The sequence below is a fragment of the Tympanuchus pallidicinctus genome, unplaced genomic scaffold (assembly GCF_026119805.1).
Source record: "Tympanuchus pallidicinctus isolate F22 unplaced genomic scaffold, pur_lepc_1.0 scaffold5, whole genome shotgun sequence".
Taxonomy (NCBI): Eukaryota; Metazoa; Chordata; class Aves; order Galliformes; family Phasianidae; genus Tympanuchus; species Tympanuchus pallidicinctus.
The window spans coordinates 18,522,007-18,536,227 of NW_026294769.1; the positions used below are offsets into that span (position 1 = coordinate 18,522,007).

Below are 14,221 nucleotides of genomic sequence, written 5' to 3' on the forward strand. Positions count from 1 at the left end.
AGTGTAAGCTCCTAAACTGGGCTCTGCTGGGCAGCAGAGGAAGAAAGGGTGGGCAGAAACCTGGCAAAACTGAGTGTTTTCTATTCGGGAGGAGGTGTACTTGCTGCAGGCAATGCTTATCCTCATGAGTAAGAGTACATGACAGCTTTGGAGCTTATGGCACTGGTAAAACTTACTTAGCAGACAGAAAATCCAGCACAGAGGTAGAGGGAGACCCTGAGTACCACCTGTATGCACTGATCCCTGAGAAAAACTTATCTAAAGGGTTCCACAGCAGCAACCTTCTCCTCATTAAAGAACAGATGAAGACATAGCTCTTCTGAAGTCTCAAGTTATGCATAATCCCTTCACATATGCCAGTATTTCCACTGTTGTATTCATTTAGAAATAACCACATTTCTTATGACCACATTTCTTAACTGTAAATTAAGACAGGTTACGTGTCAGATTAAAATAAATTATCATTTGTGATAGTGTTCCTAAAGCCCCATGTATAATCAATGAATATTAAGATGTGATAATTACAAAATAAACAAGAGAGCTTGGCAAAGCAGATAATGACAACAAAAAGAGAATAGATAGAAAGCTTACAAAGCTTACCCCTATTCTGGACTCATTTACAAAGCTTACCCCTATTCTGGACTCATTTACAAAGCTCCAGCAGAGCAAATCCCCAGAAGAGATCCTTCTCCTCTGGTAGCCAGCTCTTAAATAGGTCTAGGAGCCAGGCTCCACCCCTTCTGGCAGCACAGGTGAATTGCCTTCACCTGTGCTCCTCTGGCTGACTCATTGCTCACCTCAGGTGATCAATCAGAGGTTCAGGCTGTGACTCAGCAGTTCCTATACACCCCATTTCACATTTTCCTTTCCATGTCCCAGATAGAGCCAGTGCAGGAGGGGAGGAGTCATGGGCAGTATTGCCCTGCCCAGCCATCATCGCCTTGGGGACTCCATCTCAGTCACTGTTATTCCTTCCATCACTTTCACAAATGTGCTAATTGCTTTGCACACCCAAGGACTGCTCTTTTAATCAACTGCAGTTTCATCAGCTGTGTACTTGGCCAGCTGGAAATGCTGGAATCCTCTTGCATTTGCCACAGTGCTATGGGAGAACAGAGTGAGCCACAAATCAAGCAGCAAAACACGTGAGCACTGAATGCACTACTATGCACAACCATCTTTTGCCAAGTGGATGAAACACGAGCACTCTGCTCCCAGTGTGACGTCCCTGATCATTAGAGTCGGGATAAAATATGAACTTGAAACATTTGCACAACAGCCGTGAGGCTGTAATGAGATTTCTATCCTGTGGTCTCTTGGATATTTTAGGCTGTCAAGTCCAACGGCTTGCAGCATATGGTTTCGATTTATGTTTTACACATATCAGATTTAGGGCATACATCGGGAAGGATGCATGTAGAATGAATGCAGGTGGACCACTGGAAAAAAAATCTTTATGTTTCAAACCTTAGCTTTTTTTTTCCCTTTCTGTACCCCATTTAAAAGCACATGTGTAGCATCGTATTTAATTTCTGCCTCTGCAAAGATTACAGTTACTAGTTAACTATCACCCAGATCTCCTTGATGTTCTTAAAACAACCTGCAGGAAAAATACTGGAATTAAGCATAATGAAACCTTAATTCTGGGATGTTATTTCAGATGTGTGTGCCAGAAATAAGTTTCTCTGTGAATAAAATCCAAGTACTAACATTTGCAGGGGAGTTAGACTGGATGACCTTTAAATACTCGTTCCAACTCAAAAGATGCTATGATTCTGAACCCCTGTGCACCTAGAATAATAGAAAAGAATAGGAATATTGTAGCTATCACTTCATGCAACTGCACAGATTTAAAAAGCAGAACTCTGCAGCAACCTAACAAATGTGAAACAAAAAAGGGGAAGTTGGAGATAGTATGTGGGGAACCCTTTTAGCTAGTTAGCTTCTGATATCTGCAGGAACACAGGCTGGTTCTAAGGCTGGAGCACAAATCAAATAGCACAGCATCAGCATGATATACATCCCTCACAGTTCTTCTACTTAGGGAGTTTCAGTGTTGTTTCAAGCCAAATGCATGGCTTGTTAGTCACAGGTCTTAGAAAACGGTTACTTGCAACTGCTGTGATAAATCCTGAGATCTTCCTTGGATCACCTTTCCTCCTTTTGTAAGTTAACACTGGGAAAAGAGAAGAAGGCAGAACATGTTCAGCTCCTGTGGTTATTCCTGGATCTCTTCAAGGTGCTGTAGTGTGCTCAAAGTGCTAACAGCCTTTGCAGGAGCGCTATAAGGAAGAGGCTGGTGGGCCAGCGCTGGCGCTGATTTTAGTATGGCTACTATCATTTTAGTCTTTTTTATTTGCAAGCAGTGGACGCCTGTATTCCTCTCAGTGGCTCTGCAAAAGGCTGCAGAGCCCAGCACTGAGACTCTTCAAGAGTCCTATCAATAACCAGGGAGGGAGATTAACTCCTTCATTTATTTATGAAAGGGCTTTGAAAACGTACGTATTTGACACCATTGAGAAGTGGAAGCCATGGTAGGGATGCAATGAGAGTAGTATGAGCCAAGAGGATAACTTCTAGTTGTCCGGGAGATTAAAGCAAGCTGACTATTTGGTATGCATATGAGCTGAGTGAAAGGCGGTGCAAAAAGGCAGTACGATTTAGACACAGCCAGCACCTGGGGATGTGAAGAGAGGGAGCAGCAAGTCAGAAGATGACAGATAAACTATAAGCATACTGGATGAGCTGAATGACATCTGCATCCATGGCAAACTAGGGAGCAAGCACCAGGCGTGGTTTCAGGAGAATCAATGTCACGCTTTGCTGAGGAGCATATTTATTCAGAAATGATTAAATGAGAGTATAGAGTGGCTGCACCCTGCAGACTAGCTTGTTCTTTATAGAAACCTCTTGCATACGTTAAAGCATCCTCCTTTCAGCCTTGTTGTTCTCCTTAGTGTCTGTAACTGACTTAGTATTTCGCTGGGCCACTAACCCAAAGAGAGTATGACTAAGAAGGATCACTAAGAACCTCCTGAAGGACATCTGGGCTTTACACTGCTTCTGCTCTGAGAAAGTACCCAGTGAGCTACACCAGCAGGTCACAGAGAATGAGCCTTAGTCAAGGTGGTGGCAGCAGATTTAATTCAGAGGGCACTCATGCCTGTGGAGTGGACAGATTGAGCACCTCTGGTCTGTTGCCTATTCTCTTGCTTATTCTAGGTGTCTTGTATCCACTATGAAGTGCCTGCCTGTGTTATTTCATGACTTGGTTGCATTTTCTACTGTGTGGCTGTGTAAAACTCTTTAGGATATGTATTTTCAGCATTATTGCTCTACATGAGTATCTGGAGACTTCTATGCCTGTTTTTATTCTGGGAATGACTTTTCTGGCATTGGTGAACAAAACTGCAAGGCTTAGGGCAAGCTGTAAAGCAAAGAAATGAGCCTGTTCTTGGAAATGCTTTGTTTGACATGCTATTGATGGACAACCTCTGAGAAGGCCACAACAGTTGTTCTCTTTGATTTAAATGCCTGGGATGCTTAAAAACCTAAGTAAGTCGTTTCCACTGAGAGGTGCTGGACAGAAAATGTCCCTTTGTTTATCAAAAGACGCTAAATATAAATCTCAGGTGACACCGAGAGCTCCATTTTGGCTGATAGAATTGCTGTCTCACTGGGTCCGTTCCTGGTGGTCATTACACAAACAGGGACACAATCTACTTTCTGTTGGTCCATGTGATGTCCCTGCTGATGGATGCTTGTGGCTGAGAGCAGGGCTTTGCCACCAGGCCGTGTGGGAAATGGCCAGCCTGAGGGCAATACCAGCTCACCACAGCTCCTGCTCCTGCAGAGCCAGCCTTCCCCTGCCTGTTGAAGTCAAGACGAATTTCAAGTAATTTGAGTTGATGAGCTAACCATTCCTCATGGAGGGCTAACTCCAGTTCCCTTGGGCTAAGAGCACACATATGGATAGCAAACCATGAACCACGTGGAGCACTGATTTGCGGACATGCCTGGAAGTCTCTGCACTTCTCTGGCTCACAGACTGCCTTGAGCCTAGTGTGTATCTTGACTCCAGGCCGGATCCTGCTCTCCTGATTCTTGGGAATCATCAGCACAAAACACCATGAATCTGGTCACATCCCCTCCTAGATCTTTCACTGCCACCCAGATTTGGATAAATATTGTTACTGAGATTTCTCACTGCAGGGTACTTTTGGGAAAAGTTCTGCTTGTGCATACCAGCTTCTAGCTGAATCTAACTTCCTTCCCCTATCACCAAACAAATTGCTCTTCAGCTTAAAGAGTTCTACCAGCAAAATGAGGGAGCTCTGGTGTGAGATTAACCTAGGCCTGCCTGGCAGCCAGGACATCAGTGGCAGCTGTGTGAAGTCAGCTACAACTCCCTATGGATGACACACTGAGGTTGACAAAAAAAAAAAAAAAAAAAAAAAAAAAAGCTTCAGGTGAGTTTTATTTCCTTATTTCCTCCTGTTCAACCATTCTTTTCCTCCTATAAAGTGCTACTGAATAGGACACAATCAACACCTGCTTCTTATCAGGAGGCAGGTGTGGGGTGATGCAGTTTAGTATGGGAGTGTTTTGAGCTGAGGGCTGGGAGTTGCCTTCAAATAGTTACCATTACTCCCTTAATGAAATATATAGCTCGACTCCCTCTTTAAATAGCAGAACTACCTTATATTATCAATCGTTAAAGCTTGCAAGCCTTTCTCAGGCCCATAGATGGCACATTCTAACTATTTGTGCTCTGTAAAGCCAGCACTGGGAGGGAGAGCAGAACAGCCTATAAGGCAAATTAAAACTGAAATGATTTTTTTCATTGGCAGAGAATTACCAGGAGGGCTTACTTTCTCCAAGGTCAGAGGAGAGCAGTGAGGAATACAGAAGAGACGCGGTAGATGCCCGTGGTGGAATCCCACCAGTACTGCTGAGAAAGGAGATGTGATGGCACAAAGTATTTATATTTTCTTGAAAACAAAAGCAGTCTGGGAAATGAAACAAAACATAATACAGATGAGAATTACCAAAAAGCACACTGCAAATGAATCCTGGAAGAAACACAAAATACTCTTCCATGTTAGCTATACAGCGCTGCAATTGTACACATGATGGTTCAGCTTTTGAAGGCTGATCCTCTGTTATGCTGGTGAGTGGCCTCCCCAGACAAGAAAGGCAATAGACAGGAAACGGGGTTAAGTCTGTTTCATGAAAGAAGTACCAGTCAGGAGGCCTGGATAGGAGAGACAAAGCCTTCTGGGCATTTTGTCTTCCTCTGCCAAAGTCCAATTCAAGATGTTGCAAAAAACTAAATTTGTATTTTCCTCTCCCACTTCTTACAGATATTTGCTGATGTCATCACCTTCCACTCTCATCTTCTGAGCACAGCAAAATAACAGTGCATGCAAGATCTGCCCCTTGATCAATAGAAACTATTCAGAACTGCATAAACCAGCAGGGGAAGTCAGAATCCAAGGTAAGGGATCTGGGGAAAGTAGTAAAGTCCTTTAAGACTTTAAGGATGAGCAAGTTGGTTGCATGAAAATGACCTTATGCTCTCAGAATAGTTTATAAGCAGATCAAACTATGGATCTGCTGAAGCTTCAGTGCTGCATTCTGCTACTGAAAGGCTCATGGAAAAAACACAAGGAACAAAAATAAGCCAACACACTGCAGCCTTCAACGGGGATAACATATAAGGGAGTGTGCTCACAGCTTTTCTGTTTGCTTATGTGCCAGATGCAGAAGCCAAAATCACTCTGAGCTCAGCAAAATCGATGCCCAAAGCTGTTATCTATTTTTCTGTGCCATAGGGAGAACTAATGCTGGTTGGCATTTCTGGTGAGACAGTTTTCAGTTTTCCTAGGTAGACCTGTGCACATCCCAGCATCATCTACAGCAGGATCCTATCCTTGGTGCCCAGACAAAGAGGCACAGAGGGCAGATGGTAGAAGGGCTGCCACCCAGGAGCAGATGAAGAGATAAATACATCCAACATTTTAAATGTACTGTGTACTCGCTGCTTTATAGGCCAGTTAGCATAGAGTCTGAATAACCCTTTGGCTCCATCCTTGAAGGAAAAACAGTAGAAATCAGCCTATACGCTTCCAAGATGCCACGTTAGAGGAGAACTCAACAGTATGCCATTTTAGTAACCTTGTGGTATGCCAATGAGTCAACTTTCATTAAGGATTATCACACTTTTTTGTGGATTTTGGCATCTTTTGCACTGTAAACAAAAGAAAAAATTGCTTTTTTCAGGCCAAAGTTTGCTGTCACAGGGTTAAAGGTAGCTTCGTAATCTAAACTGCTATCCATCTGGAGATCTGCAGCAAAGCTCACCAAAAGCTAATAAAATAAACAGTAGATGAAGAGAATTTATATTGGAAATTATACCAATAACAGCATTAGTAAAGCAGGCCACATGCAGGGGTGCTGAGAACTCACCAGAAATCATTCTGATGATGCTTAAAGAACAAAGCCTTATACTTCTTTGTTTTTGCGTGCAACAGTGAATTTTTCAGTGTCCTTCAAGCTTGCCAAGAATGGGAAGAAAGGAGAATTATGGAAAGAGCAGGGAATGTACTGAAAATACAGAATGACAAAGGGTAGAGAAATGCCTAATCAGCTTTGATGTGGAGCAGATGTACCCTGCATTCCTCAGGCACAGTGCTGAGGCCTCTCAGAAAACAGCGAGGAGGGAAAAATCTCCTGTATCCCATTAGCTTTCACACAGAACCCTCTCAGGAATTAAGATGTGCAGCAAAACCATTTCAAACAGCCCCCTCCAAAACTTTTCCCATCTGAGAAAAGGAGAAAAAAGCAGCCAGAGCTACAATCACACTCTTGGGTACACAGTATTACTTTTCCACATTACTCTTGAACTTACACACTTCCTAAAGCACCCCATGTTACCCTCAGTCTGGGGATTTTTGCTCTGCCACTTAGAAATATTAAATATGTTGTATGAAAGTGTCCAAATAACATGACAAGCAAATCAGAAAATTATCTATTTTTGGTACACTGCAATGGCAGCAGATGCGAGACAAAGACACCAGCAGTGTCAATTAACAGTATTAGTTCAGATATTTATCTCTAATAACAGAGATGATCCTTCCAAGCCATTAAGTCAGGGAAGAGTTCAAAAAGGGACAGGTGGTACAGATTGCTTGGTGCCAGCACTGGATACCCACACTGGAAAGCCTGTGATGTCAGCATTGCCATTAAATTTGTGCAGAAATGTAGGGTGTCATTCTGGATCTTTCAGAGATTAAACTGTGTACTATACGGTCACTTTCTACCATTTGTATGTTGAAATTTAGAAATATTCATAGTATTTTAAATGAGAATACTCTTCCATTTCTCTGGCCTGGTCTGTTCAATATGAATAAAGGACATCCTTCTGTGTTAACCTCTTGCCTATCTGCATTTTTTTTTTTTTATATTAATTCATCCAGTAAACTGATTAAATAAAGACAAAGAAACATAAGAATGAGAGTAGTTACAAACATTTCTGAAGCCAGACCCTACACATACAGATGTCCAAAACGTTCCCTGAAGCACTTGAGGCTCAAGCATAACGTATTGCTACCTCTCCGGTCCTGGTATTTCAAGGAATCGCAAAGGACCATCCCTTTCAGGCCATCTCTTGTGGCCAGTCTGGGTTCACACTAGAAAAAGATTGAAGAAGGACACAGACAATGGCAGGGAGTTGTGAGAAGGGCTACAACTGTGGAGCTTGTTTGAGCTGAAATAAAGCCTGCTTTATGGCAGCAAGTCCAGTGTTTTATCTCAACCATGTTGGAATAGCGAGGAGTCCTTCAGAGGTGCCAGTGTCTGAATGAAACTGAAACACGAAAGAAAAAAAAAAAAAATTAGGCATAAAGAGCCCTGAAAGCAAGGTAATTGCATCCAGATGTTTTAAAATTGCTTTCAGAAAGGAGTAAACAAATCCTCCATGAGCAAGACACAATAGCAGAGGCACAAAGAGTCAGAAACATTTATGGAGAACACTGGGAAGGGCACCTGTGCTTTCAGCAGAGGCATAAAAGACTCAACAGCCAACAGCATATATGTAGTCTTAAACAAGAAGGTGAGGTAGGAGTCATAGTTGCCTTTTAAAAGATTTAGCACTAGGAATATTTTGTCCTACTTAATTTTATTTCAAAATTTGGATTTTCTTGTTAGGTCAATCTAATTTTTTAAAACTAAAAAAGAAACCAACAGCATTGCACTTTAAACTGTTATGACGAAACTTGGATCTGATGCCTGCAATGCCTTTGTACACATCTTCCCCCTTTAAGAAGACAGCAGAACCCAGTCTTAAGTCTATGGAGGTACCAAGGTGCTCTACTATGAAGCCTCTCCAGAGTCTTCTCTTCTCCAGAAGAAACAGCCTTAACTCTCAGCATTTAAATGAATATTTGTGTCTTCTTCACCTTAAAAGAAGAACAGGAGACAACACAGCTGAATGCAGTTATGTTGGGAGCAAAGCGATTGGAGGAGAGCTATTACATCACTGCTGAGGTGAGGCTAAGTAGGTGAGCTGTCTCCCTCTCAGGAGGATGTTTGTAATTAAGATACCATTCCTTATCAGCTCCTCACAAAAATAAGAAGTACTTTGTTCTCTGGTGTTTTATTCCTCCTCAACAGGCAGAAGAGTAAAGGATTAAAGAGATTAAAGTGAGCTGAAATGCAGAAGAAAATTTCTGAAGCCAGACCCTGCACTCACCTTGGAGCTCAGCAGCTAGCTGCTCTCCCCTCACAGCTCTGGATGCAAGATCAGATAGGAGCTCCTCAAGCACACCATGCCTGTGCATTTACATCAACTGGCAGTGCCCACCATGCCCTTGCCATAGCATCCTGGGACTTTACTTCAAGCGTAAATGGACTTGGAGCAGTTTACTGTCTCTGTGCTTAGATTTTGATGATAAAACACTGTTGGAGGGAGTGGAGTAAACCTGCACAGAAAGGCCAAACCAAATAGATGGGCCATGCCAATAATTTTTATTGATCTCAAATTCTTTCATTTGCACACACACTTGGTACCAGATACTCCTACACTTTTCTAGTAGCAGACTGCATCTCTTTAAATGAGCAGAAAAAACAGCTATTGTAAATGAAATTAGAAGTGTAGAGTTTGGGTCTGTCAGGCCATTGTCACAAAACCTCATAAATTAGTTTGTCATTCCACCTCCTAATTCCATCTTTGCTCTGAGGAAAACAAAAATGAGATCTACTAGACTGTGGCAGACAGCTGTGAGTAAGTCACTTGCTTAAAATACGCTACGGAAGAAAGTGTTTTATTAATGTCTTCATGACAAAGCAACAACTTATTTTTTAAAAATGCTAAGATTATGAACTAGCTGCTCTTTAAATGGTTAAAAAACATATTAAGGTTGGTTGTGTTAGAAGTTTCTTCAAGAAAATTCCCATCTTTTATGAAGGATCCTCACAACCTGGGAGCCCATATTCTGACTGGGTGTTTTCCCAGAGGAACCTGCCAACCTCCCTTGAGGAATTAAAGCTGGCGCCAGGTTTATCCCAGAACCTCAACCTCCAACACTGCAGATACCAAGGCCAGGTCATGTCCTTCACAATTCAGTTCAGACACGCGTAGAGAAAACCCAACTGTCAATATCCTCTGTGCATTTCTGTTCATCTGCACCCCCACTGAAATTAGTGCATATTGTCACAGGCATTACAGCAAGCAAATCATGCCAGAAAGCCATTTTGGTGGCCTTTGCCTCCTTGCTCTTCTGCAAGCAATCATTCTGAAATACTCTAAGCCATAAGCAAGGTCTTGGATCTTCTCCCACCAGCAGCTGGGACTGAAGCATCTGTGTGCCCCCCATGATGCTACAGGCTGTAAAGTCAAAGTCATCAGTAGTTCACAGCTGTGCACTTAGAGGAAGAGAGGTGAAAGCCAGACAGAATTGAGCAACAGTTCAATGCGAGATGAAATTTTTGACGTGAGAGAAGCCATTATCAGCACAGAACCAACTAGGAAAGCAATAAAGACCACAGTGATCTTATCAGATTGGGATCAACTGCATTTCCAGTCACCTTGTACAGCAAGCCCATTGACAGCTCAGTTAGAGTGAGGGTGTCCTGTGCAAACAAGAGAATATTGGTAAAGCAAAGACATTTTCCTTCCAAAAAGTGGAAATCATTATTTCCCTTTTGGATCATTTTCTGTGTGTCAGGTTCAGAGATCCTGTTAGATCTTTCATTGTGATTTGGATTTATTCTGACCTCCATGTTCTCCTTCTCCACTGCCTGCATCCGTCCCAGTCCCTGCAGAAGGTATTGCATGTGAGGGCAGAAGGAATTGTCACAAGCACTGTTTGATCAGAACATTTTCCCAGTATATACAACCTAAAAGATAGGCAGAAGGACCATGAGAAAACTTACAGGGAAAAAAAAAATAAAATAGATTCACTTTGCCTTGGGACATTTCCTGAATTTGGGATTTGTCAGATTGGCACAGGCTCTGGGGCAAATACAGTTTCTGTAGCTAGTGCTATAAACTACTACAACCACTTTCCTTTTAGAAGGTGTTTTTTTTCCTGCTCTAGAACTGTGGTCTAAAGATTCCTTAAGTACTTTATTAGGCAGTGCATAAGTATTAAAGATTATAGAAGTATACCGTACAACAGGCACCTCAATTAAACTAGTGAAGATTAACAGCAAAGGAAAGGGAAGTAGTCTGCAACAAAATTATTTCTTCTCAGCACTGCAGTGAATACAAGTAATGCTAAGTAGGTAACGTCAGAAATTAACGACAAACTCTTCAAACAATGGCAGACAATTCAAACAAAGATGAACAGCACAACTTCCAGCTTTGTTCATCAAACCTTGAGAGAGTTCTGCTAAAGTTGAGAAGCACCTTTTACAAGACAACAGAACACAATCATGTTTACTATAATCAAGAGGTAGAATTGTTGTTCTCCAGATGGTAGCAAGTCATGAACAGGAGAGAATACCCACAAATGGCATTGACCCCAACTTTGCCATCTAATCAATGCTTCAAGTGAGGATAGCCACTAACTCTGCCTAAACTTTTCATGCTATATAGCTCAGAGCACCTGATGGCCTCCTGCTGCTTTGAAGTTCATCAGCCTTTAGTATCATCAGCTGCATCTAGACTTGCTCTGATAGCAGATATCCTAACTCCCTGACAGGCCTGTGTTGTCTAGCCAACCCAATTTGAATACATTCCTTGTAGGGCATTAGAAACACTGCTTTTGTAGAATAAGCTCTCATCTGTAACCATTTTTTCAATCTATGAAGCATTTTCTGGTTCCTCAAGTCCTTTATGCCTGTGCACAGATCCTGTTATCCGTTTATGATAGTTTGGCTTTATTCTGTTCTCCAGGTACTTCTGTTTTACTGTGCAATGTTTTACTGTCTCCTGGTAGCAACTGGGTTTTCTTACTCACATCAAGTGTTCTTTCTGGTGTGAAATGCCTTTATTTAGCATGCACAACATAAGAACATCAGAATAAAATAGCAAAAAGACACAGGCTGAAGTTGGAATAGGGCATCTAAGACACAATAAAAGGATAACCCAAGCCTAGCATACTAGGTAGCAAAGGCTGAGTTCAGACAGCCAAGCAAAACTGTTCACGTGCCATTTGAAGCCTGATTATATGTTTCATATGCATTTGTTACAGGAGGAACCTTATCTTTCACCTCTCAAGCACACATAAGTTGCAGTCAGGACCATCACACCCAAATCAAAGCGGCAGAGGTAGACTGATCTGGATTGCTATTTTGCCTTGGCTGCTCTCAGACATGCAAGGGGAAGACAACCAAACTGCACATAGGTAATCAGCCAAGCAAGTCTAGATTATTTCTGCCTTTATTCCCATAACTAGGTCTCTGAAAGGGGTTCTGGAATTTCCTTCACCCAGTGTCACCAGTTAATTACACTTAAAGAGTGTTAGTTAAACATTCACATCAACATTTTATTAACAACATTAGTATCTGCTTATTCACATTTTATTAACAACATTAGCATCTGCTTATTCATTGGTATGCTTCATTAAAAGTGAACAAATAATTATTTCCAAGAGCATATTGTTATTTACATAGAAGATTACTAATGCTACCAGCTAGAGCTCACATGGGGCAGGGACAAGAGGTGTCTAGAAAACACACTGAGTCTGGGCAGAGTAACTAGGTTACACAGCAAGCCTACATTACCAGCAAACATGCACTTCTGCTTAAGTGCCAAAGAGAACAGCTCAGGGAAAGCAAAGGCCTTGCATAACACATCTACATCATTTGCTATAATAATCTTTTCTCCTTTGCTGAGTAATCTTAGCTGTGTGAATGCTGTTCTTGAGGTCTCTCTGGTGGAGAAGCACCTAAACAGCTCCAAAGGCAAATCACGGCATTTAAAAGTCATTCTTGTTGCCCTGCATTAAGAGTATTCAACTAACTGAACTAGCACATTTGGTTTGTGATACTGCAGCTAAGAGACATTTACCTTAAGTATCTGTTTGCTGAGGCAAAGAGTACAACTAGAATAACAGTGCTTGCATAGCCTAGTATGCATTCAGAGCCAATGAATGTGCAGTGACTTTATACTCTGCCCTGCTGAGGTCCATGTAAATGTGAGCACTTCACCATGAAGCTATGGGCAGTACTAACACCCTCTACTCAGGTTCTCATCTTATCAGCATGCCAACTTCTTGCTGTCAACACTAGAAGTAGCCTTGGCATAGTAGCCAGAGAGCAGACCTCTGCACAGCTTATCTCTCCCTTAGCTATAGCAGAGTACCTGGTACTGACCCAACTGGGAGAGGCAAGGAATTTGAGGGAGCCCAAGTTTCTCCATGCACCCTCATCTCTGCTTTTGTGCACCTGAAGTTACCGATAGCACAATTTCACAACACAAAGATATGCAGATCTCAGCCAACACCATGTATCAGCAAGAACACCTCATCTTCTCTTAACAGTGTAGAAAATATACATTCACAAATCTCTAAATTAATTAAAAGTAACAGAATGGAAACAAGTAATTAATTACTCCATAGAATTACCAGAATTTGGTATTTAAGATAAAATACTAGTATAATCAAATGCTATGCAAGACTAGCTCACATCATCTAAAAGCCTGGCTTAGGACCAGGGGAAAAGCAAGAACTGTAAACTGGAAAAATTGTAATTACCATTAACATCTGACATATATTCCTCTTCTGAGCTTTCTGCTCAGTACCATTTATTTGAAGGGATAAAACATATTTTGTCAATTAAACTTCATCCCTCAGAGCTCTAACTCACCTCCTATGATACATCTCAGCCTGAGGCACCTTCTAGGGACCATACTGAGGTACAGCAGCTTTGCTAGCCTGACTCTTTATGGTCTGCAGGAGGTGGGGCATTGTGGCTGCTCCTCCAGACCTCCCTCTGTAGGGATTTAACTTCACAGCTGTGTGCCATCAGTAATGGTTCCCTACTGCTACCCTAATGGCAGCCAAAGGATATGCAAAGCCGGTGGTCAGTCTGTGGTCTTGGGAAACCTCTAAGCACACGAGGTTTCAGACAAAGTGACACATTTTGCATTGTTGGCTTTTGTATTCTTTGCTGGTTACGTCTCTCTCATATTTTACACAGCACAGCTGTATCTGAGCCAGTCAGATTTCAGGCAAATGCCACGACTTGAGAAATGAGAAGTACAAGAAGCATATGCCATTTGAACCTCGTGGGCAGTGGTATGATACAGCTGGGCTGAGCCTGCTCCAGCATCTGGTGTTTTGTTCTGCGCAGCGCAGTCATACAGGCCCACCCCACTGCCTTCCAGGCACGGCATTTCCACCCATTGTTTCCTCTGTGTTTATGCTGTATCTGGAGTAGCTGGGAAACACGGCTTTAGCATTTTACCCTGGCACTGTCCCCTTACCTCATAGTGTTCGAGAAACCTCTGCATTTCTGCCCTAGCTTGCTTGATCTCAGCTGCTGTCTGGTCTGGCTGAGGGTGGGTGAGGGCTGTCCATGGCTGTGAAGGAGTTTCTACCTCCTCACAGCTGCTCCTGATTTTTCCCCCTGTGTGCACTTGCTGATAATACCTGCCACAGCCACCACACCAACAGTCTGGAGATGTAGTAGAAAGAGGTTAAGGGAAAAAGAGCCTGAAATCACCCCCAACAGGCAGAATGTTTCTGTGCACATACAGTGCTTGAAACTGCAGTCA

At 42.3% G+C, this 14,221-nt stretch overlaps 1 long non-coding RNA gene across 2 annotated transcripts; it reads right to left on the bottom strand.

The window, feature by feature from the left end:
* Positions 1-6,771: 6,771 nt before the first annotated feature.
* LOC128091054 (uncharacterized) lies at positions 6,772-13,402 on the bottom strand. 2 transcript variants are annotated; one of them, XR_008211208.1, is made up of 4 exons: positions 13,312-13,402; positions 8,753-8,981; positions 8,362-8,459; positions 6,772-7,867 (listed from the first exon to the last, which is right to left on the bottom strand). It is a non-coding gene; the product is annotated as an uncharacterized LOC128091054 (long non-coding RNA). The 2 variants fall into 2 exon arrangements; XR_008211207.1 differs by lacking the exon at positions 6,772-7,867 and having other exon boundaries at positions 7,877-8,459.
* Positions 13,403-14,221: the final 819 nt, after the last annotated feature.